The sequence below is a fragment of the Girardinichthys multiradiatus genome, chromosome 12, assembly GCF_021462225.1.
Source record: "Girardinichthys multiradiatus isolate DD_20200921_A chromosome 12, DD_fGirMul_XY1, whole genome shotgun sequence".
Taxonomy (NCBI): domain Eukaryota; kingdom Metazoa; phylum Chordata; class Actinopteri; order Cyprinodontiformes; family Goodeidae; genus Girardinichthys; species Girardinichthys multiradiatus.
The window spans coordinates 18,409,992-18,423,269 of record NC_061805.1 but is presented as its reverse complement, the minus strand read 5'-3'; positions in this window follow the sequence as shown (position 1 = coordinate 18,423,269).

The window sequence follows — 13,278 nt, the reverse complement described above, 5'->3', positions numbered from 1 at the left end:
GTTTTTATTTACAATTTCATTAAATTCTGATTCAAGTGTAGTACTGTTAATGTTTTTTTCTACATTTGTTCACATTTAGACTAAAATGAACTGTTCTTGATTTGTTTATTACATGAAAAATAAATGATTGGTGTGACTTTATGTTCAATGACAGAATGTTAGCTACTGTTGAAGAGGAGAATGAGAATAATTAGCCCATGAGGACATGAAAAGTCCAGCTTAATTATGAAATAGACAATATCGAATAATAAATTGTTGTGTACTATATCAGTTTTGACAGCTAAGGTTAGTTGATTTGTAAGCTTCTCTGATAATAATTTTGGTCGTACTTTCTGCTCTTATACCCACCTTCCCTATTTTTTATTATTCCATTTGACTTTTCTTGGTTATTATTGGTATAAGTATATTAGTACATGCTTTTGTTTTTCATTTTTCCTTATCTTGCGTTCATATTTTGTGTTTGCCCCAGTGTTCATTTTAGATCCTTTCCTGCCTTACTTGCTGTAATTTTGGATTCATGCTTTCAGACTTTTTGCCACTGCAGCATATTGAGGTTGTGCTGAAATAAACATTTACTTGTTTTATTATTTTTTTATTTACCTTAGAACTGCTTGATTTCTGAGTTTGCACTTAAGTCTTTAACTCAGCTAAAAACCTTTATGGAAAATGCTGTTGCTAGCAACTTGATCATAATAAAAATGTCACAAACCTTGGTTTGATACATACTGGGCTGCATGCTGTGGATGTGTCCTTGCTCCTACACAAATTGATTAATTTGAATGATTTTCTGTATTTCAGCATTTTATTTAGCTAAATAAATATTTATTATCATTGTTAAATAAACATATTTTATATTTAAGTCCTTCATCAAGGAACTTGGACGGCATAGCCAAAAGCAACAAATGGAGCAATACCACAAGTAATTGTGGGGGCATTGTGGTAGATTAAAGCTCATCTACTATCAGGGACAGAAACAAGGAAGATGATAAAAGAAATGGAAGACATTTTCCATCAACATGCCACGTATAAAAAATGGCCACACAGATCACATGCATCTACTGTGGTGCAACTTTGGCTACATTCACACTGCAGGTCTTAATGCTCAAATCCGATTTTTTTGTGTGGTCGTTCACATTACTTTGAAAATGTTGCGGCTCCAAACTGACCCGCATGCGCATAAGAACAATACGAGCGTCGTCAAGTGGAGCACAATAGTAAACACAGACAAATAGGTGTTATGGTTTAAGTGCACAACAGAAGCCATTTATTGTCAGCGGGTGCTGTGTGGGAAACAAGTGAATAAAAGGAGTTAAACTCTTTATTATTTCGTTTTAGGGAGATCTGACTGCCAATTCATCAAAACAAACTGTTTGGATGCGGAGACACAGCCAGCAATGGTGGGGCAGGGATGCTACCAATTTCAAAGAGACCGAGTTTATACAGAACTTTATCATGTCGAGGGCATCTTATAATCATATATGTCAGCGCCTGTCCTCTCAACTCCACAGGCAGAAGACTTGATGCAATCCAGTGTATCAGACTGCAGCAGGGGCAGATCATCACTTGCTCGGTAACCTCGATAGCATTTTAAAGTCCTCTGTTTGAACGATTGTATACGAATTTTACAATACAAACTACGTCCCACATCCAGGCGGTTTCTATGAGCCTTTCAATTAGGCTTGAATAAAGTTTTATCTCAGTTTATTAATGAGCTCCAACGTCTCGCTGTCCCTCCACTGTGCAGTTCTATTCTTACCCCCCGTCTGTTTTGCTAACTGCTACCGTTTCCTGCTGGGCGGTGCAAAATTGTAACGAATGCGATGGAAAGTGACCTCAAAGTCACATCTAGTGACCCCAGTGGGTCGTTCCCACTGGAGTCACATTCCAAAAGACCAGATATGAGTCGGAATCAGGACCAGATATGAATGTGGCTCAAATGTGACTTGAAAAAGTCAGATATGGGCCAGATATGAGTGTTCACAATTGTTCTAAAAAGTCTGACCAGGTCACTTGACCCCCAAATGATTAGATTTTGGCAACATTTGCCTACAATGTGAACAGGGCCTTTTTGTCTCTTTCTGAGAATGTGCATTATCTCAATTTCCTTCACCGTCACCATGTTTGCCATTTAAAAATTTTGCTAATGGCCTAGAGCAGCTGTTCCACCTCTGCTGCTGCTTCCTGCTTTGCTCCATCCAGCGGCTGTTCCACCTCTGCTGTTGTGACCTGCTCTGCTCCATCTAAAGGTGGTGCCATCTAAACTGCTCATCTTCACGAGGGTTATTTTACGGTGGATGAGGTGCGTGGTGAACTGAGAAGGGTGTGTATCAGGAAGTCTGCTGGTCCTGATGGTGTAGCACCAAGGCTTCTAAAAGATCGTGCTTCGGAGTTGGCGATGCCAATACAAACCATCTTCAACTGGAGTCTCCAAATCGGACGTGTCCCTTCCCAGTAGAAAACCTCATGGCTTGTACCACAAGGACTATAGACCAGTGGGCCTGACATCTGTTATAATGAAGACTTTGGAAAGGCTACTACTCTGAATCCTCAGACCTCAGATAGAGGAGGCACTGGACCCATTATAGTTCACCTATCAGGAAAACATGGGGTGGATAATGTCATTTTTATATATGGCGAGGGTAATGTCAGGCTGATGTTCTTTGATTTCACGAGTGCTTTCAATACAATTCAACTATTAAAGGGTAAATCGGAGAAGATAGGAGTGGAACCCGTCTTTATCAACTGGATTTACAACTGTCTCACTAACAGGTCGCAGTACAGGTCCTTCTCAAAATATTAGCATATTGTGATAAAGTTCATTATTTTCCATAATGTCATGATGAAAATGTAACATTCATATATTTTAGATTCATTGCACACTAACTGAAATATTTCAGGTCTTTTATTGTCTTAATACGGAGGATTTTGGCATACAGCTCATGAAAACCCAAAATTCCTATCTCACAAAATTAGCATATCATTAAAAGGGTCTCTAAACGAGCTATGAACCTAATCATCTGAATCAACGAGTTAACTCTAAACACCTGCAAAAGATTCCTGAGGCCTTTAAAACTCCCAGCCTGGTTCATCACTCAAAACCCCAATCATGGGTAAGACTGCCGACCAGACTGCTGTCCAGAAGGCCACTATTGACACCCTCAAACAAGAGGGTAAGACACAGAAAGAAATTTCTGAACGAATAGGCTGTTCCCAGAGTGCTGTATCAAGGCACCTCAGTGGGAAGTCTGTGGGAAGGAAAAAGTGTGGCAGAAAACGCTGCACAACAAGAAGAGGTGACCGGACCCTGAGGAAGATTGTGGAGAAGGGCCGATTCCAGACCTTGGGGGACCTGCGGAAGCAGTGGACTGAGTCTGGAGTAGAAACATCCAGAGCCACCGTGCACAGGGGTGTGCAGGAAATGGGCTACAGGTGCCGCATTCCCCAGGTCAAGCCACTTTTGAACCAGAAACAGCGGCAGAAGCGCCTGACCTGGGCTACAGAGAAGCAGCACTGGACTGTTGCTCAGTGGTCCAAAGTACTTTTTTTGGATGAAAGCAAATTCTGCATGTCATTCGGAAATTAAGGTGCCAGAGTCTGGAGGAAGACCGGGGAGAAGGAAATGCCAAAATGCCAGAAGTCCAGTGTCAAGTACCCACAGTCAGTGATGGTCTGGGATGCCGTGTCAGTTGCTGGTGTTGGTCCACTGTGTTTTATCAAGGGCAGGGTCAATGCAGCTAGCTATCAGGAGATTTTGGAGCACTTCATGCTTCCATCTGCTGAAAAGCTTTATGGAGATGAATATTTCATTTTTCAGCACGACCTGGCACCTGCTTACAGTGCCAAAACCACTGGTAAATGGTTTACTGACCATGGTATCACTGTGCTCAATTGGCCTGCCAACTCTCCTGACCTGAACCCCATAGAGAATCTGTGGGATATTGTGAAGAGAACGTTGAGAGACTCAAGACCCAACACTCTGGATGAGCTAAAGGCCGCTATCGAAGCATCCTGGGCCTCCATAAGACCTCAGCAGTGCCACAGGCTGATTGCCTCCATGCCACGCCGCATTGAAGCAGTCATTTCTGCCAAAGGATTCCCGACCAAGTACTGAGTGCATAACTGTACATAATTATTTGAAGGTTGACGTTTTTTGTATTAAAAACACTTTTCTTTTATTGGTCGGATGAAATATGCTAATTGTGTGAGACAGGAATTTTGGGTTTTCATGAGCTGTATGCCAAAATCATCCATATTAAGACAATAAAAGACCTGAAATATTTCAGTTAGTGTGCAATGAATCTAAAATATATGAATGTTAAATTTTCATCATGACATTATGGAAAATAATGAACTTTATCACAATATGCTAATATTTTGAGAAGGACCTGTATGCAGTGTTTCAAAGACTCTGGTGAGCAACACTGGGGCACCGCAGGGGACTGTGTTGTCTGCGTTTCTCTTCACACTGTACACTACTGACTATGCACACCTTTCCACTGCATGCCATATCCAGATTAACTCAGATGATATGGCATTTGTGCCATGTGTGAATGGAGGAGATGAAAGGGAATATAGAGGAATTATCTCCTCATTACAGAATGGAGCAGGAGAAAAGTTCTTATCCTGAACACTCTAAAGACCAAGGAGATGAATATTGACTTTATCAGGAAACCCTCTCATAAACCAATCAACATTGATGGAGAGAAGAATGAACTTTTAAAAACTTACAAGTATTTGGGAGTCCATCTCGACCACAAGCTTGACTGGACACAGGCAATCACCCTGTAAAAGAAAGGACAGAGAAGGCTCTATTTCTTTATGGAAGCAAATCGTTACCATATTTCAAATGAAAAAGCATTTTCAGAAATGTTTCAGAAAAAGCGCCCCTACCGAACAAGCTGGGTAGTTCGGTCAGCAGGGAGCTGAGGAAGAGCAGCTGCTGACGTCACTCTTCTGCGCCCGCCACTCAGAATGCTTTTTCATTTTCGAGTTCTGGGCAGTACTTTGCGGGCAGGCCACGAAAAGGAAAAAGCAATGTCTGCTTTGTTTTCTTTTTGATTATGGCATAAAATGTGCAGTCGTGAAGAAGAAAATGCAAATAGGATGATTGATTACTAATTTTATTTATGGGTCAAATAATGCAGCCACATTCTTAAAATGAAAACGCATTCCAGCAAATGCGTTTTCATTTTCAAATTTTACATTTCAAATTGAATTTTGGTATCTATTTGCTGGGGTACATTTTGAAAAATAAATCTCAAATGTCTTTTTCTTTTTCATTTTAATTAAGTGGAAGAATGAGCAGTCTTGAAGAAGAAAATTAAAATGCAAATAGGATTATTGATTACTAATTTCATATATGAGTCAATCAATGCAGCCACATTCGTAAATTGAAAAGGCATTTCTTTTTCATTTCAAATATGGTAATGATTTGCTTCCATATTTCTTAAGGAGCCTAAGCTCCTTTAATGTCAACAGGGAGTTGTTGCACATATTTTATCAGTCTGTGGTTGCTAGTGCTATGTTCTTTGGGGTGGTCTCTTGGGAGGGCAGTATGACCCTGAGGGACAGTAACCGGCTGGATAAGCTCATCAGGAAGGGTCTGTGATAGGGAGGAGGGTGGACCTAGTGGGAGCTGTGTTGGAGAGAAGGATGAAGACTGTCATGCGGGGCATCCTGTGTAATAATAGGCACCCTCTACATAACACCCTGTCTGCTCAGAGGACTGGCCGTACTAACAGGCCTCTCGACCTTCGCTGCAGAACGGAGCGCTTTAGGAGATCTTTTGTTATTTCTGCTATAAGACTGTAAAACAGTCGGTCTGAACATGTGCATCTTCTATAATACTATCACTAGTAACTTTTTAAATTTGTGTTTTTATGCACTTTTACTTTTATAAAGCATCTATCTATCTATCTATCTATCTATCTATCTATCTATCTATCTATCTATCTATCTATCTATCTATCTATCTATCTATCTATCTATCTATCTATCTATCTATCTATCTATCTATCTATCTATCTATCTATCTATCTATCTATCTATCTATCTATCTATCTATCTATCTATCTATCTATCTATCTATCTATCTATCTATCTATCTATCTATCTATCTATCTATCTATCTATCTATCTATCTATCTATCTATCTATCTATCTATCTATCTATCTATCTATCTATCTATCTATCTATCTATCTATCTATCTATCTATCTATCTATCTATCTATCTATCTATCTATCTATCTATCTATCTATCAACACTAACTTATGCCTAACCCAGTCCAGAAAACCCAGTCCATGTTGGAAAACACTGTGTGGTCACATATTTTTACAACTTGGATTCACAAAGTTAAGTAATGATTTACTGTTCAAGTACCCAGCATTCATTCATAAAAAGGGGATATTTAAAACAAGCTCGACAGTCTCTTATGAGGCCTACCGAAGTGACTTGTGTCCCAGAGAACTCCCCACAGCAGCTCTAATTGAAGTGTTTTTCCCCACAACTTGGAGGAAAGGAATCGGGACCGCAGTTTGGCTGGCTGAATACAGAAGCCCCCCACAGCACAGAGAGTAGCAGCAACGCTAGTCCCTTTTGTTAAAGCCCGCACAAGGCTGTATGATCGGGCAGTTTCGCCCCTCAACTTGTTGCCCACATAACATATTTTCCTCAGCACCGTTCACATAAGAGATGGTATTTGAGCAGATAAACTCGTTTAGGATGAAATAATCTGAATAATGTTTATTTTATGTCGCTTGTGTTTGTTTTTGCTGAGAAACTCTGCTATATTAGTGCTAGCAGACTAGCTGCTCAGCTAATGATTTATTCTTTGTTGTGTTTTAAGGTTAAGACAACTTTATTTAAATGGTGGTTTTTAAACACAGATTGGCCATAGCGCACGGTCAACACATTTTAATCCTTGAATTAATGGTATTTTAAGGTACATGTAAGTTATAGGCTTTTCTTTGTTAGCTGAAACCGCTAATGGCTTGTGCCGGTAAATGGTAAATGGACTGAACATATATAGCGATTTTCCAGTCATATAGACCGCTCAAAGCACTTTACACTAGCACCACATTCACCCAATCGCACTCACTGACGCTCACACATTCATACACCAATACACAGATCGGTAGGCAACTTGAGGTTAAGTGCCTTGCCCAGGGGCACATCGACATATCGCAGGAGGAAGCTGGAATCAAACCCACAACCTTCTGATTGCAAGACGACTACTCTTCCTACTGGGCCACAGTCAAGGCAGGGGTAAAACGTGACTCGCTGCCATCATATGAGTCCATTAAAAATGATTTATCCAGAAAGTTGCTAATTTTCGACCTAGGAAATAATATTTCTCTAAATATTATTTTATTAAATGTGATTGCTTAAATTAAACACCATTAAGAATCATTTATCCAGAAAGGTTTGGTTCTTATTCAGAATAATATTCCCTTAAATATTTTGATATTTCCTTAATAACGTTTCCTTAAATATTGTTGTACTAAATAAGGACAGCTAATGAAACACCATTAAGAATCATTTATCCAGAAAGTTGTTGGTTCCTATTCCAAAGAATTAGTCATCAAGACGGTTGGTTTTATTCAGCAAATCACTCTCCGAAATATTATTTTATCAAAATAATTTTATTTGATGTAGCACTGTGACCGGTTGTTTGATGGTATACCAATTATTGTCTTAGTTAGCTCTAAGACTAATTTAACTTAATTTCCAGATTTCTCAAGATTATCATTGGTTCTCAAACGATGTAAGTGAAATCTTTTGTCTTATTAAATGTGTATTACTGGATGAGCTTAAAGCTTCTCTGTATTTGGCAATGGGATAGAAGAAACAGGACAAAGCAAACACTTTTTGCAGACATTTCTGTATTTTTGGCTAGGTCTTATTTGCCTCTGTTAAGCAGGTATTCACCAACATCTATATACAGATAAACAAAACTCACAATAAGCTCATGTTTTTATGAAAAACACAATTATTTCATTTTGTTTGTCCATCTTTTGTGACAACTCTGTTTGTTAAATCTATCTCATTTCTTCAACCAAAAACAGTATTTCACAGAAATGTTGAGCTTCTCTGCATTAACACATGTTTTGTCTATCCCTGCAGGCTCTGCTCTGCTACACTAGTTGATTTACAGCTCTTATCAAATACATATTGCCAAGCGAGTGAGACGTGCAACCTTTCATTTGCACGCCACCGGCCTGCAAATTCGACAAGCTACATTAACAAGAAAAATAGCTGCCGCTATGCATGCCAAGACCCAATGCAAGTGTATGTGTGTGTCTAAGAGTGTGTTAGAAAAGTGTGTGTTTGAGAAAGGATGAAAAAATCCCTCAATGAAGAGAAATAAAGTCCAGTAAGTTGAGTTTTAAGTTTTACCACAAAGAAATGGAGAGCGTACACATTTGAAACAGTTTGAATTTTTAACTCCAAGTAAATGTTGGTTCTATAGTTTGTTGGTGAAACAAATATACATAAATATGCTTGCATTTAATCTATCAAATTGGCTCTGTGCTTACAATTCTGTTACTGATTGTGCTGTGCTTATGTTTAATATCCCTCTGTATAGCTGCTATAAGATATTGTGTGCAGATATCATACACACAGGCATACAAAAAAACAAATGTGAAAACACATCACACCATGAGGTAAATTGATCTAGACAGAATCCTATGGAAATTATTCATTCAATCATTAATTCATGCATTGTCTTTCTCTCTGTGATTGAATCAAAGCTTACTCATGGCAATGCTTTGCAAACATATTCATCTTGACATGTTACCGTTTTGCCTCATGCAGTTACTAAAGTCTGCTCTGCAGACCATCTCAGGCAATTCTACAAAGATCTTCTGTATGGAAAACAACGTCATATTTATTCCAGAGGACAAAAACAGAAACCACCTAGTACTCGCCAAGTGTCTGGAAGAAGTACCTCTTCTCACAAGGCCGACAAACTCACCTTTTGGGTCATGAAGGAATAAATTAACATATGACAAATATCCCTTACTTCAAAGATCATCCCCACAGTGAAGCATCAGGGTGGTGTAATGTTGCCTTGGCAGTGTTTGCCCTGTGCACTTGGTTAAAACTGAAAGAACAGTCGATTGTTTGGAGTGCAGACAAACATTTTATGATTTAAAAATAATAGCTAAACAAACAAGCAATGGATTTCAGGGGACACATTTAAATCAAAGATACATTATTCAAAGATACTTCATTTATCCCCGAGTGGAAATTAGAATTCCAAGTCTTTCCATTTAAATGTGTTGTATACCTTAAATGTCACTGTATACCAGCAGAACCTACCCAGCATCTTAGAGAAGGCAAGGGCAGTTTTGCCTTAAGCAATGGGCATAAATCCCATAGTAGGAATTTGACAAGCTTGAGAAGACATACTGTATCCCAAGAGACTCACTGCTACAGCTGATGAAAAATGAGTATGTAGTATTGATTTTGCATAAATCAATACATTAATTTGTGCTATACCCTCCACTGTAGTTTATCTTTAAAAACATCTGCAGATGTTTATAGTTTGACAACTGTTGTATTTTTTGCTGCATAAAACAGTTTACAAGTTCCAGTGTATAAATAGAGAGTAATTAATATTTTGCAGGATCCAAACCTTACCGCATTATGCTGAACAGAGCCTTTCGTGACCTTTATAGACAAAATAAGTGGATAGGAGACGGAGCTGACATGATGCTACCATGATCTTAAAAGTATTTATTTCAAGGTTAGATTAGTAGTTAGAAGATCTACTGTTTTTTGTTTTTTTGTTTTCTCCAGATGCTTCTAACCAAAGCTTGGTGCCTGGTTGCAAGTTAGCACCCTTAAGAGCTCTATCTGTCTGAGTGTCCGCTAAGTGAAACACTGAATATTACTGATGATTGTACCTGTTTTTCTTCTTGCTTTTTTTTAGATTAGTTTATTTTCCTCCTAATTTTTTTTACCGCTGTTTTTCTACTTCAAGAACCTTCATCCTGTGAAATACTCTGAAACATCTTTCCCTAATTAGAGGTTTGATGTGAAAATGTATCCCTGACTTGCATCTGTTTCATTTTCATAAATTGTCACATCTGGCCACTTTAGCTGGTAGCTAATTGCACAAGTAAGTACTTGCATGAATACCAATTTAGTTTTCAACTAATAAACAAGTGTCTTTGAGTAAGTCAGACCATGTTTATTTTGCCTTAACACCAATAAGTAATACGGGTTCTAGATTTTGGGTGAAACTGTCGCCTCAGCTTCAGATGACAAATTAAATATGCACCTAAAATTCCACTGTATGGAATAGATCACTTGCTTTGCCAGCATTTGGAACCCAGAAAACAACCACAGAGGTCACATATTGGTAAGAAAAGTTGAAGTGTAAAATACTTAAGACACATTCACTGATATGTAAGATATGTAAGAGAAATGTGATTTAAATTTCAGAAGAAAAGGTCAGTTGAACAATTATGGCAACAGATTATTCTATATGAAAAATACAATGCAGTAAATCTGTTTTGATGTGCTACATGTAATTTTGCAGCTGTCCATCAAGAATTTACTCAGCACATGCAATTTGAATGGATTCAGGACTAAGTTAGTTTAATGTGATTTAATGTGAATTGTATCTTTCACTGGGGTCACACCAGTAAACAAATAAAGAAACTTAAACTGGCCCTTGGTGGTGGGCACACTTAATGGCATCGGGAGGGAGGCTATATTTAATTAACCTCTGGTCCCTCCGTTCACTTCCCAATGTTAAGGTGCATGTAGTCATTTAAGGTCATTTAAGGTTTTTGGTGTTTTAAATGCACTCTACAACAACATGCACCAACACTACATTTATGCAGGCATAGGTAGGCTTGGGGTCTTCCACACCCCCATTTGCTGTTTGCCTTCTGGGGTTTGAGGTCAGGAGGAGAAGTGGTCCTTCTGGTTGGGGTCTGGTCTTGGATTGGGCGTCAGGTCTCGGGGGTAGGTTGGTACTGGAGCTGGCATTTCAGTCCTCTAGGGATTGTTCAGGTTTTTTGGGATTTCAGCCCCTGGTTTTGGTGCCCGGCCCACCAGGGGGTTCTCAGCTGAAAATTGATCAACCGGCCTGTTCGTGGCTGCGGGGGTATGCCGTACAGATGTGTGTTTAGCCAGCATACTCAGGTGCCTCTGGGTTCGTGGCGTGGGTATGGTGGGGTGCCTGGTCTTTGGTGTGCTGTGCTGGCCTTCCTCCGATGCTTTCTTCTGCGGCTCTGACCACCAGCCAGGGGTAGTCAGGGGGTCCGGTGTGGGTATGGGGCTCAGTGGTGTCAGTACTGTGTACTGTGGTGGCCCTGTGGGGATATTCATGTTGGGGTTCATGGAGTGGGGAGTCCCGGTGGTGACCCAGGGCTCTGGTACCCCTTTTCCACCAACACAGTTCATAGCCCCTTCCAGTTCCAAACATAATTTCGAACCGGTGACACGTTTCCACCAATGAAGAGAGGTTCCAAAGCACAAAACTCTGGTTCAACTCGGGCACCGCAAAATACTAGGTGCTTCTGCGAGTACAGTAACGTAAGCCACAGACAATAGAAACAGCACGCACAGCGGTGAAGAGGAAGAATGTACTGTATAGACATTATTTATGTTTGTATAAACACAGTAAACATGCATTGTATATGAAAACATTGTACATACCATTGTTCTTGCACGGAGTCACCATCTCCTTTTCTGTATTAACTGTAGTTTATGGATGCTCTCGTTTTGCCTTAAAAGGAACACTGCACGTGCTGTGTAACGCCCACTGTTGTTGACTCATGCTTGGTTCGCGAAACTGTTGGAAATGGGTGTCGGTGCTCAACAAAGCACCAAAGTTCAAAGGCACACGAACCGAACCAGTTCAAGAACGAGAGTTCTTTCAGTGGAAAAACACTTTGGGTCCCTTTCGATGTCTTTGGCTCAGATCTCCTCTGTGTGTGTTTCGGGTACTAGAGGGCAGGTCTGTGGCTTCTCACACCCGCTATTAAATATTCTTAGGGAGAAACCTTAGATACACAAGCTATCTCACACATACACTGACAGGTGTTTGTATTCAGGTGTTTACAGATACATAGATATACACTATATGAAGCTGTGTTTGCCACTAAATATATCTTGAATTTATTTCAGTAGAATTGTTGTTGTTATATGTATGTCTCTGCACATGTAGAAGCAGTCTTCTAGGATGTTATCTTGTATTCGTTTTATACTTCTTTCTCTCTTCTATTCCTTTCTCCCTTTTAAGTTTTTGCCCCACCTTTCTTACTTTCTTTTATTTTTTTCCCTTTTATTTCCATCTCAATGTCCACTGCATTTGAAATAATCCCAAAGCAGTTTCTAAAAAGTTATATATATATATAACATTTTATCTCAAGCGGCGCACACAGCTTTAGCCGTAATCGTCCACTTGTGAAAGTTAATCTGTTGGGCCTCTTCTTGGCACTCAAACACAATACTGAGTGCTACTCTGCTGGACAGGAAACATTTAAAATATAAAAATATAAATTGGCAAAGGTGCATGTTTGAGCTTGTATGTATAATAGTAACCACAAAATTACCTAAAAAATTTTAAAATGAATAAAAGGTCAGTATTGTTATTTGTGTTTTATATTAACCAGACCAGAGATGGCTTATCGAGTTTGAGACTCCAAATCAAGTAGCACTTAAGATGCAAAAATAAAATACTTTAGACTTGATGTAAAGTATTTGTGTCCTAAAGACTTGAGAATTGTTGTCTGAGACATAAGTCTTTGTAAACTGTTTTTTTCTCATGTAATGAAGAGAAACCTGTATGTAAACCACAGATTTCAGCTGCTGCTCACATTTTACTGTGATAGATACACTTGATTATTAGCTGGTGACATTGGTGGATTATAGGCAGTTAATGTCTCATAACAAACAGTTCAAGTTAGCTATAGCTTCACAATAATGACCACATGAATGTCTCTCCAAAAGAATGCTGTACTAAATCACTTTTTATCATTTAGGAAACCTAACGTACCTCCAATAGTCGCGTTAAGCTCATGTAGATATTACAAGGAAACATCCGGCCAAAAATGTCAAAGTTAAGGAACTTCTTGTTCCATTCATTCAGAAATTTGACATTCTATTATTTACTTACTACACTGTCTTAATCATCATGATGTAATTTATACAGTAAATTTGAACATCTTTACTATTAGGATTTAGAACGAAGTGTTTAAATCTGAATTTAGAAAATTGTTTAATATTATTGAAAACTTTCTATCTCAGATTGAGAGG